This window comes from Motacilla alba, chromosome 3 (genome assembly GCF_015832195.1).
Source record: "Motacilla alba alba isolate MOTALB_02 chromosome 3, Motacilla_alba_V1.0_pri, whole genome shotgun sequence".
Lineage (NCBI taxonomy): Eukaryota > Metazoa > Chordata > Aves > Passeriformes > Motacillidae > Motacilla > Motacilla alba.
Window position 1 is genome coordinate 41723318 of NC_052018.1, and position 17126 is coordinate 41740443.

Sequence of the window (17126 nt, forward strand, 5' to 3'; positions counted from 1 at the left end):
TGCCCCACTGTGGACCTTTTTGGGTTGCAGGGGGATAGCTGGTCTCACCACAGTCTGCATCATGGACTGCATGCCAGGCAATCTCTGCTCTGGTGCATGGAGCATCATTCTTCACTGATGTTGGCAACTTCAGAGCTTTTTCCTTCATGTTCTCAGTCCTCTCTGCTGCACTGTGGTTCTCAAGGACTCTTCTCCGGGGGAGTCGGATAGCCGGTGGCTAGCCCCGACACAGCGCCGCACTGGGGGGCACTCCTCAGAACCACTGCGGGATCTGAGGGGCACCTAGCTGGAGTTGGCAGGCAAAAGGCAGCGCAGAGAAAAGAGGGACTCTGTCCAGAGGTGAAATCCAGGTTTATTAGCGCCAAACAGAATGGAGTCTGTAACCTAGGGGAACCAACCAGACAAAGCCAAGGAAACAGAGATGACGGGGGTTTATAAAGGACAGGGAAGGAAGGGGCATGGCTAGCGAAACAACCAATGGGATTACAAAGGGTTGTGGCTGGAGTAAGATGGGCAAGGGAGATAAACCAATGGGTATCCATAAAGGGCAGGGCCCCACCCCCTGAACCAATCACCCGACAACCCCGAGGGAAACTTCTGGAAGAGGGGGAGAGGCTGCTGAGTGATGGACAGAGAGATGGGAAGGGGTTAGGGAATGAGTCAGCAGAAACTGGGTGGGACCAAGTAGGAAAACAGGGGAGTAACACAGTTCTTGGCAGGAAAAGGAACTTGGGCAGAATCAACCAAAGGGGGAAAACATACATAATTGGGGAAAAACTATACAAAACTGGGAACACATGAAACTGAAACAACGTACACCGCAACGCTCTCTCCAGCTGCATTTTCTCTTGCTCAGGTTTTTTTCTGTCTTCTTAAATGTGTTATCACAGAGGTGCTATCATCAACACTGATGGCTCAGCCTTGGCCAGCGATGGGTCCATCTTGGAGCTGGCTGGCACAGGATCTGTCAGCTTCTGGCAGCTTCTCACAGAAGCCTAACCCTGTACTCCCCCCCTCATTACCAAACTTGGGCCACACAATATAGTTGCACAGACATTGTGAGTGGTCTGCAAGTTCTTAAAACTGAATACACAGTGTATCATAAGAAGATATTGCTGCGGAAGATATGAATAAGAAAATAGGTATCTACCGCTGCATAAAAATTTATAATTCAAATTTGTTCCTTGAGACCTGAGCCTTTTATAATGTCATGCAGGCTCCGTGAAGGGGATATATCGTCTCCATTTTTACTGGTTCTTATGCATTGCTCTCTGACTTCAATCTATTTATGTTATCTTCTACTGGATATGAATGTACCTGGATTTAACCCCCAGCTACTTTTCATTAGCACAGTCAGTTTTCAAAGCAATCTTAAATTTTATCCATGGTTTTCAAATTAATTAAGCAGTCTGATACTTCTGTGCTGGTGAATATCTATGTAGCTAGAATGGAAAACATGTTTCTTGTTAATCTCCATTTATTATTTGTTATTTCCTAAGTGTATTTAGAAGTTCAACAGGATTTTTTGCTTCACAGTATGGATAAAGGGTGTAGAAACACACATATTATCACTATTTGACAGAATTCTTGAGTGGTAGTCGACAAGTCTTCTTTGATTTCTTTTTTCTTTCTTTCAGTTGCTGAGCCTAAGTTTAAACAGTTACAAGTTTCCTAGTAATCCCCACCACTACAATTTTAATTAATGCTTATAGATTTAATAATTAATTACTTTAAATATATAGCAGTTAAATAAGGAAAACATTATAATTTTGCTCTTTTTTTTCTTTCAGAAAAGGAAAAAAACCTTTTGTTTGAGAAAAGCCTTTTATTTGCTTTTTTAAATAAATGCATCATAATCTAATAGAAAATTTATACTATTATATCCAACAAGAAGCCTGTACTTAGAAAGCATCATAGATATTTTAAAAAGATTTCCCAGTATTGACTTAGAGAATAATTTTGGGAGTCTTCTTTAGCCATCATGTTTCTGTACCTTGGTCGTATATCGAATCTGATTCATGCTTGCATAATTTCAAGACAAATGCTCTATGTGTCATGTTTCGTGAATTTGCATTGACATATTTGCCAGCTCTTTATCAGAGGAAAATGAAAAAGTAAAGTAATCAAATAAAAATGTCTATTCATTTTGAACATGAAACTTTTTTTTTTCTGAAAACCACCATGTGCAACAGTTTAAAAATAGAATAGGATTAGGAATTGGAATAGGAATAGATAGAATAGAATAATTTCAATTGGAAAGGACTTAGAATGATCATCCAGTCCAAATGTCTGAACAATTCAGGGCTGGCTAAATTAAATCATGTTGTTTAGGGCATTGTCCAAATGCCTCATAAACCCTGACAGGACTGGGACGTTGACCACCTCTCTGGGGAGCCTGTTCCAGTGTTTGACCACCCTCATGGTAAAGAATTGCTTCCTAATGTCCAGTCTAAACCTTCCCTGGCACATCTTTGAACTCTTCCCATATATCCTATCACTGAATCTCAGGGAAAAGACATCAGCACCTTCTTGTCCATTTCTCCTCCTCAGTAAGCTAAAGTCAATAGCTTACTGAGCAATGAGGTCACCCCTCAGCCTCTTTGTCTCCAAACCAGCAAACCTGACATCCTCAGCTACTTCTCACAGGATATGACTTCCAGCCCTTGCTCCAGCTTTGTTGCCCACCTCTGGGCACAATCAAAGACATTCATATCCTTCTTAAATTATGGGACCCAGAACTGATCACAGCCCTCCAGGTGAGGCTGCACCAATGCCGAATACAGTGGAACACTCATCTTTTCTGACTCTCTGTGCTGTGTTTGATGCATCCCAGGATGTGGTTTCCTGTCTTGGCTGCCACGACACACTGCTGCCTCATGCTGGATCTGCTGCCAGCCTGCACCCCCAGTCCCTCTTCAGGGCTCCCCATCCACTCCTCTCCCTATTTACACTTATGCAAATGGATAGAGTAAAACTTTGAAGAAGATTACAACTGATGTTTGTGGCAGACAAATTATTGCCAGATTTTAGTCTTTGTGAGAGGTATTAACAGGTTTGAGAACTTGGAACTTGCCTAAATGTTGATATAACACTATCTTGCCAGAGAGTTGATATGTTGGATAATATTTTTAGTAAAAAGAGTCATGAAGTATAGAACTATTAAAAACAGTTAAACCCAGGGGGAAGGCTTGAACTGAATTTCATGTTTCATAATTTGTTAATTTATTTTAAAAATTATTTATTAACTTAGAAAAAACTATGTGTGTGTCATGAATGGGACCTGCTCAGAAATACAAATGAGAAATATAGACAGTGTCTTATTTCTTGCTTCTTTTTCCTTTCTTCATTAGTGTTTTTGAAAGAATGCACATTAAATAATTCTTTTACATAGAAAATTTCAATGTCATGCTGAAGTGAATTGAGCTGAAAAGTTAAATCATCATGGTCAACAGGTTTCATACCCATTTATGGTGATATTAATTGCTAATACTGTAGAATCCCGTTTGGAACCTGGTGGGTGGACCTTACCTGTTTCTCTATGCCCTGGCAGCATATAGAAAAAGTGGTAGAACTGGTTCTCCCTCTCAGTTGTATTTCTGCAATGATTCATGCTATTTGTGTTTCCTGTAATAAGGTGTCAAAGGAAAGCTGCTGAACCGTAGGTACACAGTTTGTGGTAAGTGGGAGTGGGGCTGGGGCCGAGCGATGGCCAATGGGTACAGCTGTGAAAAGCAGGAGAGCAGTATTGAAAGCAATGAGACATGGAGTGCCCAGGTGCACTGACCAATCACCAAAGGGAACAGAAGGCACACAGGCGCAATGCATGAATGATGAGGATATAAAAGGTTGGGCTAAAAAACAAGAAGGGTAAATGCTTGAAGTCTTCTGATGTGGTGTGGTGTTGCTCTGTATGGGTTGTAGGCAATCTGAAATTGTATGATGATACTCTGTGTATTGTGCCTGTCTCAACTGTGACATATGCTGTGATACTAAAGGAGGTAGTTAATGAGAATATCAATATCTTGTCTCTACATACTGGATAATGCTGAAGAAAGGCAAATGTATGTGATTAATTCACGTGGTTTGGGTGAAAATACCAGAAAAAGCAATATCATTATGTGCCTGTTGTGCCTCCCTAGGCCTCACTCCCCTTCTTCCTTATGTCAATGGAAGTTTGTAGTTTCAAGTCAAGAATGCTGAGGTTTATTCTTCTGTATTAGTTATCTCAAAATATTAAGCACTCTATGTTTCCAATGTGATACAGTCCTCAAAAGCAAGGTGGTTGTGTTATAGGTTATGCAGTCTGATGGTGATATTTACTTAGACCACACCAAATTCATCTAGATTCACTTCAGAATACTACATCTTCCCAAGGAGGTAAGAAAAGGTTTCTCTTCTAGCCAGACACTGAGTGGAACATCCCTTTCTCATTGTAACTGATAATTGATCCTCTTAAGGCAAGTCCTGAGTGATCAAATGTGGAGAAAGACAACACTGTCTTTGCCAGATTCTGAAAATGGGACATAATCTATTGCTACAGTTGCAAATGCCATCTCAACTCTGTTTTCTGCTTACCTCTTCAAAGTACCGCAGCCTCACAGCAGGATATCCCTGTGAGTTCTGCTGAAAGTGGAGCATCTTTTGCAATGCCAGGTGCTAGGCTGTTGTCTGTTATGCTGCTATGTGTTTGCCATTCTGGCTCATATCACTGAGCATAGTGCCCTGAAAAAGAGGTTGATTAAGGGGTTTGTTTCAGAAATGAATATGTGAGAGGGATTGGTAGCTGTTAGAAAGTGGCAAGGATCTGCTGTAGCTTGATGGTTCACTCTTTACACAAACTGCTGACTTGTGTATGTGTTTGTATAACTAGACAGAGGGAAAAAAACTCCAGATTTTATACGAGTTTCTTTCAGATATCCAGATTATTGTAGTGTCTTTTTTTATATATATATACTAAGAGGTTTCTCAGAGGCTTATTAAGTATCAAAAGAAATGCAGAATGTTATTGAAAATTCTGCTGACACAAGATGGGATAGAGCTGTAGGGATTCATGTCACATACACTGCAGGGTAGGAGGAGGCCATTCCTACCAGCAGCACCAGAGACATGATAATTTCTAGCAAGGACATTTTAAGTCCTGCTTAGTCACTAACTTGGAGAATGACTTCAGGCAAATAACTTCAAAAGATACTAAAAATATATATTTCAAAATATCAAATCAGACACAGATGTCAACATTGCCCTGTTTGGAAATGGATTTGTCAATGAAAAGGAAAAACAGTGAAGTTGAGAGACAGAAAACTGCTGCCTGAGGACACTAAACAACAGAGCTGTCCCAGTACAAGATGAGTAATATCTCATGCTTTGTAAATTGTTGAAGCTGGTGTGTTCACTTCTGACAAAGGATGGTTGGCAAAAAGAAATCAATAAATAGAATTTTGAATAGTAAGTCATGCATGATATAGTAAGTCTTTGTTATGGACACCGCAATTTTTCACGTATTTATTCTGGGGAATTCTATTAGCTAAAAGACTTTACAAAGTACTTCTGTTAAAAAAGATTTTGAGATGTTCCTGCTGAGGTTATTTCTTTGTTCCTCATAAAGGTTATATAAGAATTGTCCAAGTGTCCTTTAACACAGATAAAAAGCATGATTTTTCATGTGATCATCATGTCCCTTCTCCCTTTTGAAGACTCTTCAGGGAACCAATTACTTGTATTGGAGAGGACACAATTGTCGTGTGAACTGAACAGTGAGACCCTTTGGCAGAATGGTCTTATTTAAAATATTACCAGTTAGTTTGACCGGAGGGATGTGATGGGTTTTTTTGTCAAATGCTCGTGTTTCTGTTAGATTATTTGGTAAAAAACTGGTCTGCAAAACAGAATGGAGCATAGAGAGACAGAAGCTGGCAAAGGTACCAGAATTATGGACTTGGAGGTTATTTTGCCCAGACTTCTGCCAGGGCATCCCAGGTAAATTTCAGCTATGTGCCAGGGTGACATCCATCGAGATGAGTTTCAGAACACCTTGCAGATGGAGGCAGTCACTGCATAAGGGTATGGGACATGTTATGGGTGCATGGGAAGAAACATTTTGTTATTGCAGGAAACTTATAATGGGACATTTGAGGAAGGAAAGAAGGCAGAGAAGGAAATTAATCTAGGTGATTTGGGGAGGAGCAATCACAGTGAAATAGAAGGGTAAGGGGATCAAAGGGGTCACTTACAGGTAAACAAGATAAGTACACTTGTCTGGCCATGCCCTGTCTGCTCAGTCTGTCTTATGATCTTACCAAAATCCATTTTCTAACCCTTTTGCTGGGTCCCTAGGTGTTTGTGTCTGTGGTGCCTGTGAACGTGTAAAAAAGATAGTAAAGATCAAGCTGGACTAGCCAGCACATAGGTGCAATCACCAGGGAGCCAGTTGTGCCTCTCAGTGGGGAGTCCAAGGGAGAGTTAAATACTGAGGGCTGTGGGAGTTCCAACCGTGTGTGTATGTGTGAGTACAGGGCTCTGCATCAGCAGCTGAAGTGGGGCTGGGGCATCAGGTGCCAGCAACTGGGAAGACTGGGACCACAGAGCAGCTACTAGGTGCAATTCCTTAATTATAATCTTGTATTACTCACAAGTAAACTACACATTTTTACAATAATGCATTTCTTGAATGATGAATAAGATTTTTAAAGTAATTTGCATTGTAATAGAAGATATGGTAGTGTAATAGGTAGCACACTTTTTTACTTTGAAGGTCATCACTTTCCTTTATAAGTGCCAGATCATCAGGTGATCACCAACTTGTCCCATTTTTTCTGGGAGAATAGAGCAAAAGCCTGTTGGATATTTTGAGTCCTATTCTTTTTTAATGAAGCAAGTAGCTACAGAAAAGCTCAGGTACCCCGGGAAGGCAAGCAGTCATCACTGATGACAGTGCTGAAACCAGAAGACAGAGAATCCACCAGGCATTAGAGAAGATTTTGTAAGGAATGAGGTACAATGAAATTAGTTACATGACACTCATGTGGATCTATGCACTTTAGGAACCTTCAATTATCTTGAAGTGAGGCAGAAGACAAAAGCCAACATAATCTTCTTGGAGTCATTCTAGTAGCCCTGAAAAGGCAGAAGTTAGCAGACAGTACCACTATTTGCATAACTAGTATGAAAGAGAAGGTTTCGGTTTGTCAAACATATATCCTGAGATAGTTGGATAATGAATAATACAGCTTTCTTCTCACAGAAAAAAAAAAGTGTTGATAATCTTCTCCACTGGAGATTAGCTAGAGCAACTATGAGACTGTTAACACAAAAACAAAAGAGAAAGCCTTATAAGAATGCAAATGTGGTACAAACACAAACTCAGGATGTTGTGATCTAGATCAACAGATGTGGAAAGAATATATATTTCATTTGCTGTGTGGTGCTGCTGGAAGACAGGCAAGTGGAATTGAAAATTCTCACTGATTAGAAGAAATTTGATATAACTAGTATTGCTAAAAGTTGATGAGTTGATTTGCATGATTAGAACATTAAAATCAGTGGCCATTACCTACTTAAGGAGAACAAAATAGTCAAAAGCGGTAACAGAGTACACTGAAGAAACTATGTGATGATAACTAGCACAGTCCAGAAGACTGAAGAAAAATTAGTAATTGTCAGTTAATACTGTAATCTTTTGAGACATATTTGAGGTCTCATACAGGTCTTAAAATAGCTTCCTTTAGCCTCTTTTAAGCATGATAGATGACTGCTCTCTAACATGAAAAATTGTGCTCCCAGTTGTTATTTCTCTATTTTGGTCACCATTTTAGCAAGTAAAGATGCTTTAGTCACCTGGGCTGAATCAAGACTAGTTGTTAGGCTTATATGCAGTCTGGCAAACAAATGACCTAGAAGTTAAGCTCGATGATCCTTGTGGGCCCCTTTCAATTCAGGGCATTCTATGATTCTATGAGTGTTTTCCATGAATCAGAAATGACTGAAAATTTACTGGAGGACCAAAATTATTTAATCCCACAGCACAGGCTAGCCCCCTCTGCCTCACTGGTAAAGTGAAAGTTAGAAATAAATCACAATATGCAGCGTATGAAATACTAAATAGATACCAAGAACTGCCTGGTAGAATTATTGTAAGAAAGAAGCTGAAGGAAAGTAACAATATTGGGAAAATATCCATGATAGCTGTGATAACATTCATAGAATAATTTTTTAAGGGTATGGAAAACCAATCAAGCAGTATGAATACAACGCATGGCTCACTGGTGATTGTCACTGAACGTGCCTGTCCTGCATTTTGCAGGAAGTGCAATAAAGGGCTTATTTCACAGGAGGGCTACAAAGCTTTTCCATTAGTAACTAAGAAGATGATAAACACATGTTGTGACAGAAAATTCTGAATTTAAGTGGTTTGGATGGAATTTCAGAAGATATGTTTGAAGGAATGTTTGACCAGCTGATGTGCACTCTTAAGAAATATTGGAATAGTGGCTACATTCTAGAAGACTAAAAAAGTGGATATTTTGTAACATAACTAAATAAGAGACTTTATTCTTGAAGGAAAAATGGATAAGGAGGTGCTTTAATAGTGAATTAGTGAAAAATTAAGGAATGTATATCACTATGGATTTACTGAAACTAAGTCATGTCAAATAAACCTGATTTCCTTCATTAAGATTACACATTTGATTGCTAAAAGGAACTGCTTGGATGTAACATACTTTTATTTTTATAAATTATTTGACTGTGTCTTGCATCCCGTCTTGATTACAAAATCAGCACTACACAACTATGCATTTAATGAACTAGTAATCTGGCTAATGAATAACCTATGAACAAGTAGTTATCAAAAGAAAATCAACCCCTGTGAGGTGTTCTGCAAGGGTCGAGAGTGGGTCTGGCACTATTGGATGTTTTCATCACTTCTCTGAAACTGAAAATTTGTCTGTGTTAAATAAAGAGAGCTTAGCATCATCCTGTATGACTTAAATTTCTTGATAAGTTACATTCCGTCAAACAAAATATATTTAAATGCAACCAGCCATGAAAGCTATAAATATGTAAGACATTTATAGTTCAAATTACAGACAGTTAAAACAATATATCCACAAATTTTCAAGTATCTACCCCATTCTGTGATGTTATGCTCAACCTTCTACTGTGCCTCTGGGTCTTACAGCTTCACAAGTCACTCACTGGGAGGAGTATGATGATGATGAAGTCTTCTGCCTCAGTCTAGAATCCACCTGGCATTATTTTTGTGTTTGCTAAAGCAGTCTCCACTTTGCTCTTTCTCCATTGGTCCTCAAGGCAATTTTAGATCCGAATTCACTGTATTTGATGCAATTTGTATGTCTTAGACACTTTTTCTTTGTTCTCACACCTGAAACTGGTTTTGCCCAGCTCCGAATGTTGCATTACTTTGAAAATCAGTAATTGATGACCATTGCTACTGGTGCATTTTCAGGCTTACATAGAAACAGATGCCAGACAAAATGAGGAGAATAAAAAGCAGTTACTTACTTATATTTACTAAAAAGCCTTCAGGTACATTTATGGCAGACAAAGCCCCCGGGGGCTACACCCAAAATGAACAACCAGTCATGGGTTTTCACACTTTTATAATTTTGGTCAATTTGCATATTGGGGATTAATTTTCCAATTACAGCTTCAGGTAATGAAGTCATTTTACCCCAAGTTTGCTCCCCCCAAACTCACTTTTGTTTACTTCTCTCAGAGCCTGAGACAGTAAGGTCTCCTTGATTCCCAGGCCTAGAGAGGAACTGTTTTGTCTGGTCAAAATGTAAAGATGGTAGCTAGCACTGTGTGTGGAGTCTAGAGTAATACACTAAAGAATTACTGGATTACAAATACATGAACAATATAAAAGCTAAAATCCTAATGCATCATTTGTTATAGCAAGTGGCCTCTGCTGTCTCCTGTGCCTGTCATTTTAAGGTTTCCACTGTCATTAGCTGTCTATTCTCCTCTACGCAGCGTTTCACACTAGGGTCATGGATAAGGTATTACATAAGCATAACGTGTTCTTACAGTTTATTAGTTTCAAAATGTATCAAGCAATAGAAGCCATTTGTACGGTTGTATGAAGCTCAGTAGAAATTAAGAAAACCGAACTATGGTAATGCTGTGGTCATTGGGCGATTTCTGTTACCTGGTAAAACAAACCTCCAGGCAGGCCAGGACTAGCCTACACAAAGCTTTACCTGTCTTGGTGCCTGTGTTGTTAACCCTAAGCCTGTGGTCTGTTGTAAGCAATGTTACAAGACCTTGATATTGTGTTAGAAATTACAAGGGAAAGCTACTTACAAGTCAATATAGAGTCGATAAGACTTGGGGTTATTCAGCCCAGAGAAGACTCAGGGGAGACCTGACAGCAGCCTTCCAGTACCCAAAGGGAGCTTGTAAGAGAGCTTTACTGTGAGGGTGGTGAGACACTGGAACAGGTTGCCCAGAGAAGTTGCCCAGATGATACCCCATCCCTCGAAGTGCTCAAGGTCAGACTGGTTTGGGCTTAGGGTTCAGGTTGGGTTGGATGGGGTTTGGAGCAACCTGGCCTAGAAAGTGTCCCTGTCCATGACAGGGGAGATGGAACTAGATAGGACTTAAAGGTCCTTCCAACCTGAACTATTCTATGATGGTTGTATATTAGGTTCTGTTTGACTGACTCTGATAATGGTGATTTTAAAAGTAATTTAATAGAGAGGACTTCTTCTTGATAGATTGAGATATTGTTGCCTTTTGTCTCAGAGTGCTTTCTTCTGCTAAAAGCAAGAAAGCAAATAAAATTACTTTTTGAATGCACTGTCTAATATTTTCATGGCAACATTAAAAACTCTCAGTTTAGTACTGTGAAAAAAGAAAAAAACCACAATATTGTGACCTAATGACTTGGTTCAAGTTAGTATACCACAGTTTTAAGTCATCTAAAGAGAAATTTACTGTGAAACATCTTCAAGTCAGTTGTTACCAATTACATGGGTGCTGATGAAACAGATACGTTCCAAACACCAACTTCTTGTGACTGTTCTAGTAGTGTGTTCTCTGGTTTGTGTCTGCATTTGGCCATTACTTCTCTAGTTCTTTGGGGTGTTGCAGCCACAGCTGTCACAATTTTTATTCTGCATTATTTTGGTACATGAGAAAAAGTTAAATACTCTCAGGTTTTAGTGGTGGAAAAACCATATCTGAAAATGTTCCTTAATTCTGGACGTGACTTTCTCTTCTGATGTCAGTTGAAAGAACTTGATTTATTTCAAGAAACGCTGGGTAAAAAGACAGTGTATGTCTGATACTGAATTGTATACCTGATACATTCTCTTCTAAAAGGTGATTTAGTACCGGCATCTTTTGTAGGACCAGGGATACCTGCTTCTCCCCAAACAGTAACAAAGCAAGCTTTCAAGAGCAATTCTAGGACTGAAATTACCATTAAGGGCTATACTTAAATAATATCCAACAGTGTAAAACAAATGATAAAACTAATGCGCTTGTTTTGGCTGGGCTAGTGTTAATTCTCTTCATAGTAACTGATATAGGCAAATATGCTTTGGATTGGTGCTGTAAACAGCCCTGATAACACAGGGATGTTTTAGTTACAGCTGAGCAGCTCTTGCACAGCATCAAGGCTTTTCCTGCCTCTCACCCCACCCCACCCCACCAGCGAGGAGGGCTGGGGGTGCACATGAAGCTATCAGGGGACACAGCTGGACAGCTGATCCCAAATGGCTGCAAGGATATTCCATACCATGTGGCATCATGCTGAGCTTTAAGCTGGGGAAAGAAGGAAGGAGCAGACATTGAGGGTGATGGTGTTTGTCTTCCCGAGTCACTTTTACACATGATGGAGCACTGCCTTCTGGGAATGACTGAACACCTGCCTACCCATGGGAAGTGGCAAATTAATTCCTTCTTTTGCTTTGCTTGTGTATGCAGATTTTGCTTTACCTGTTAATCCATCTTTATCCCAACCTGTGAGTTTTCTCACTTTTAATCTTCCAGTTTTCTCCTGGATTCTGCTGGAGGGCAGTGAGCAAGTTGCTGCATGGTACTTAGGTGTTGGCTGGGGTTGAAGCATGACAACTAGCCAAATTAAAAAAAAAAAAAAGAAACCAAAATTGAACCAAACAACAAAATTGAACCAAACCCCCAAAACAAACAAAACAAAAATCAAAAAACAACACCCCTCCAAAGATTTTATTAAAATATATGTTGAGAAGTTAAGGAAAACAATAAAAAAACCCATAGATTTAGCATTCTTCTTCTGTTCATCCATCTGTCTTGAAAGAAGAAATGTTCTTTTGGTTTTATTATGCATTCAGATTCTATGCACCTAAATTTTTACAGCTTGCTTTATTCATCACAGAACAAGAAAAAAGATGCATGAAAAGCCCATTTTCATGCAGGTTTTTTTTTCTGAAGAATAAGGTCATTAAGCTGAGATGACATCCCTATCATTCTTTAAATGTCTCTGTATATTCTGTTTGGAGTTTTTAATTGTTTTATTTATCTCAAATCCCTGTCATACAATAAATCAAGCCATGGTAATTTTTTTTTTTTGTCATTCAGAAACATTTTCTCCAGTATATGTATAAAATGCATGGTTACCTTTTGTTCTCTCTTTTTTACAGTTGGTGAACCTCTTCTTTTTTTTGCAGTTCACATTCTATTTCATTGGTAATATTAATCAGAAATATCCAGGGACAAAGTTCTGTTTACCGGTTGCTGTAGTCATGGGGATTAAATGGCTGTATGCATTTTCACATTCAGTAGCAGCACTGTCATCATCAGAATCCCAGATCTTCATCATGAGACTTCTTGGTTTAACTGATAGAGATGTTCATTCTTCTTGCTTTGTTTCTGTCATAGTGTGCCACCTCGTTTTCCTGCGCAGCAACTGAGCTGTCAGCATAAACTTTTACACATGGCAAAACTCAGTGTAGCAATATCTGTGAAAAGGATTGTTGGCGTCTAAGTAACAAAACACCTTCTTGTAGACTGGTACTTGTCAGTCAGAAGGACTCGAAGTACTACCATTGCCATGAATTCACATATGCTTGCTCTGACTCCACACAGTGATCACTCCTCCACAGTGAAACCCAGCATAACTTAGAAATCAACAAGTTCTGACTTTTGCTGTCACTGGTGCAGTAGATGAGTTTAACTAATGTAATTGACTTTAACCAAATGACCATCTACTGCCACTGAGGAATAGAAGTGCAAATTTAGCGCTATTGATTTTTGCCAGGTCACATCAGTGACTATTTGGATCAGCTTTTTCAGCTTTCCAAATACAAACTGTGCTATTTGGTTTGCTTCATTATAAATGTAACGAGCGCTCCTGAGGTGATCAGCTAATCAGTGTGGATTTTTATGCTCATCAGGTCATAAAACTCATTAATGGATACATTTAGCTTCCTACTGCTGTTGACAGGATTAATTGTTTCTGTTTGGTGCCTTATTTAGCCAAATGCTGAAAAGAGAAGTTTCTGCAGATCAGATATAAAAATAAATAAGTTGCTTCAAATTTAAGAAGAGGGCTGTAGATAATTAACTCACTCTTGAGTTCCATAAGATAAATTCAAATTTCTGTTGTTAAAAAAAGTGTTTTCATTATTGTAAATAGCCTTTTCTTCTAATTCTGTAAAATAAATAGGGTCATTTATACAGTTTCTAGTATAAAATGGCTTCTTCACTGCACTGCAGTTTGTCCTGCAGACACTGGCACTGAAACACCTAGTCATTTGCTCTTTCTCAGCCTTAGGAACATGTGAAGACCTTCCCAGTACTGGGAAGCCTGGAAAAATGACAAAGATTTGGTAACAAATGAAGGTAGCAATACCCTGAGTTGAGTGTGTGTGGTGCCCTCTTACAAAGGGCAAAATTCTCCCCCTCCCGTTCTCATCTCAGGAGCCCAGGCTGCCCATGTGCAACTGCCCCATTTAAATTTCCACTTAAGTGAAGTCATTACGTTCTAATGGGGATGGATCTTTTCTAATGCTTGAAAAAAAAAGGAGGGCACTGAACTCACCCTTTGTGGTAGGAATATAAAAAACACAAAGCAAGGCATTACAGAATTATGCTTCCAAGTTTTCAAACCTTCCTAGCTGAATATTTGAAACAACTGAAAAGTACTATGTGCACATAGGAAAGCCAGTTTTCCTTTCTGATTTAAGGCAAGTTTCTTGGAATAATGGAGGCACTTTCTCTTCAGAACAAGAAATACACTTGTTTTAATTACTGTCTCAATGTATGAACAAGCCAATGGAAAAGAAAAAAAAGGGAGGGAAAAAGATTCAGTTATCAAAGCTCCAATATGTTTCATGATTAAAAGAGCATAATATTTTTTGGTTTTACTGTTGTTTTCACAAAAATAAAAGCCCATGAAATGGAGTTCAAATGTGTAACTGCTGCTGGGCAATTAATATTGGCTGTACCTATACTATCTTTTTTAGGCTTACCAGGTATCCCCTTTTTTTGTAATCCACTGAGATAATATCTTCTGGCAAGCCTGCTTTGTCTGCCTCACTCCTGCCTACTTTGTCTTCTCAGCGTCTACACTTCCATCCTGGGCACTGCCTTCAGAAGTGGCCTCATGCTGTGTCTTGGGCTGTACCCCCGCAAGCTTGTACTTTAGAACGTCTCTTACAGACAGCAGCGAGGACTCTTGGTAGCTGATGTAGCTCTGGATGCTTTCTTGGCCCAGGGCTTGCCTGGGGCTTATATGCTTTTCTGCAATTGAACTGGACTTTCCAAGAACACAGGTGATTAGAGACTGCTCAGTATAGAAACTCCCTTACATAGATTTTATAAGACTATACCTTTTTTTCCCCACATTGGGATTCTTCTTTGTTTGGATACAGGGACATAGCACCTTCCACAGTTTAGTCCTGTTTCCTAACTGGGTTGGGATTTTAAAGACCATCTGAGCAAACTGCATTGCAGCATTTTAGTTTTCTTTATTTCTTTATTTTCTTGTGTCAGGCTTTATGGATCATCCATGTAACAAATAAATTCCCCATAAATTTTTGTGTACATTCTTCACTCAAACTTTTATTTACATATCTTCTTCCATATTTTTTTAGCTATGATGTCTGACTCTCTTTTTAGTTTTTGGAGAATTTAAAATGCAGATGTTTACAAAAGATTACGGAAAACTTGGGGGCAGTGTGGCATTTCTGTCTCCAATTTTGTTATTCATCTCTGAACCTGAAAACCAACAGCAGCACAATTTTCTGATGTTGCCAGAGGAACTACAATTATTTCAAATTACCTAGAGGTGACAGTATAATTGTCCTGTCCTTTTCCAAACTACAAATGCAAATATCTTATGCATCTTCTGCAATGCAAAAAGCCATTGTAGATGTGGGCAATCCCTAGGAACTGTAGCAAGCCAGATGGATACTCCTCAGCAAAAGTCTGGTGTTCTTAGGTGCTCTAAACAACATTGTGCTGATTCTAAAGGAACTTCTATGTCTAAACTAAAATCTGTATATTCATGTAGCTAATATGTAAATAATAGCTTCAATTGACTGATATGCAACTTACTAATAAATTCACCAGAAATAATTTTCAATCTCTGTTGGACATGTAGTATTCAAATTATTTGTTTTTATTATAATATCATTTGTGCACAGTCTTTTAATTTTAGAGAGTTTTTATTTAAGGAAAATGTTAAAAATTATTTCAAGCTTCTTTTTAGGAGGCTTTGCAGCAATTTGATCCCAGCCTTGCAGATTTGAATTAGAATTGAAGGTTAAATGCAAGCATTGTTTATAGAACGACAATATGTTGTTTCCCATTCCTCCTCTACTGTCTATTGATTTTCGTTTTGTCCCACATCTTCTTCAAGAAGTTTCCTTTTCTCAAATGCATGAAATGCAAAATCAGATGTCTGAACAGAAGTTTTCTTTGAGAAAGAAGGAAAAGCATAGAAAAATGACCTTTTAAATATTTTGTTTTCTTCAGATTGATAGCTATTTTCACTTACAAGACTAACAGAACAATCTTAGTTTCAATTTTAATTCCTATGGTCATAGTGATATATTATTATCCTCATGTCATTTAGTCTTTGCTGTCATGATCTCAGCTCGCACAGGTCTTGAGGGACTGAAGAATTATAGTCAATACAATTTAAATAAAAAAACAACCCCCCCCCCAAAAAAAAAAACCTTTTAGAAATGCCTAGAACTAAATTGCTCTCCCTAATAATATCTCAGTTTCAAGCACAAGTGTCTCATGTCTTAAGAGGACACTAGAGGTGAGACTGGAGACTCATGACTTTGCATGCCACTGCAATGTGAAGATTTTGCTTTTCCAATAGAATAAAATTAATAAGATGCAAGACATTAAGAAGAATGTATTTAAAGATTAAAGCTGCTTGCAAGTGTAAAACTAAACTGCATCCTGGCACTATTTACTAAGGGAGTAGAATTTTTATATTTGGTAAAATATTTTATTTGGGGAGGAATTAATGAGTGAGTGTAAATGACAAAGTGATACACTTATTTTCATACCTCTTTTTGAACATCTTTGCATGCACACCCACACAGACACACAGAGAATTTTACAGGTGTTGAAAATATTTTTGCTATTTACTTTCTTTTGGTGAAGACTGAACTGTAAAATAGAGTATGAAGTGAAGGTTTCATACAGTTATTTTGAAGGAATATCTATGTATTCCTGCATCTCCCTCGGGTAACAATGAACTTGCTAAAAATTCAGTGATATTGAACATTTCAGAATAACTAAGAATTATTACCTCTGTTTCTGACTTGGAGGAGATCAGCTCCCAAAGTGGAGAGTGCTGCCCCTGTGCAGTCTCTGGCCTGCAGCATTCCTGATATCTATCCAGAGTACTGGCAGGTGACAGGAGACAATGATTGCTTGTTTCTTTATTAGCTTGCTTACAGAAGATTATGTGCTTGCAGTAGTTGATGAAGTTGCTAGTGTCTGCTGAAGATTTATTTGGTCCTAGACAGATTCCTGCATGTTTTAGGATGAGTAATCAATTTTCTGTCAAAAGAGGTGTTGGTCATCTGCCTAGAGAGAGGATCAACTCCTCATTGTTGTATTACCCTGAAGATGACTGGGGTCATAAGGGCTGCTCTTGG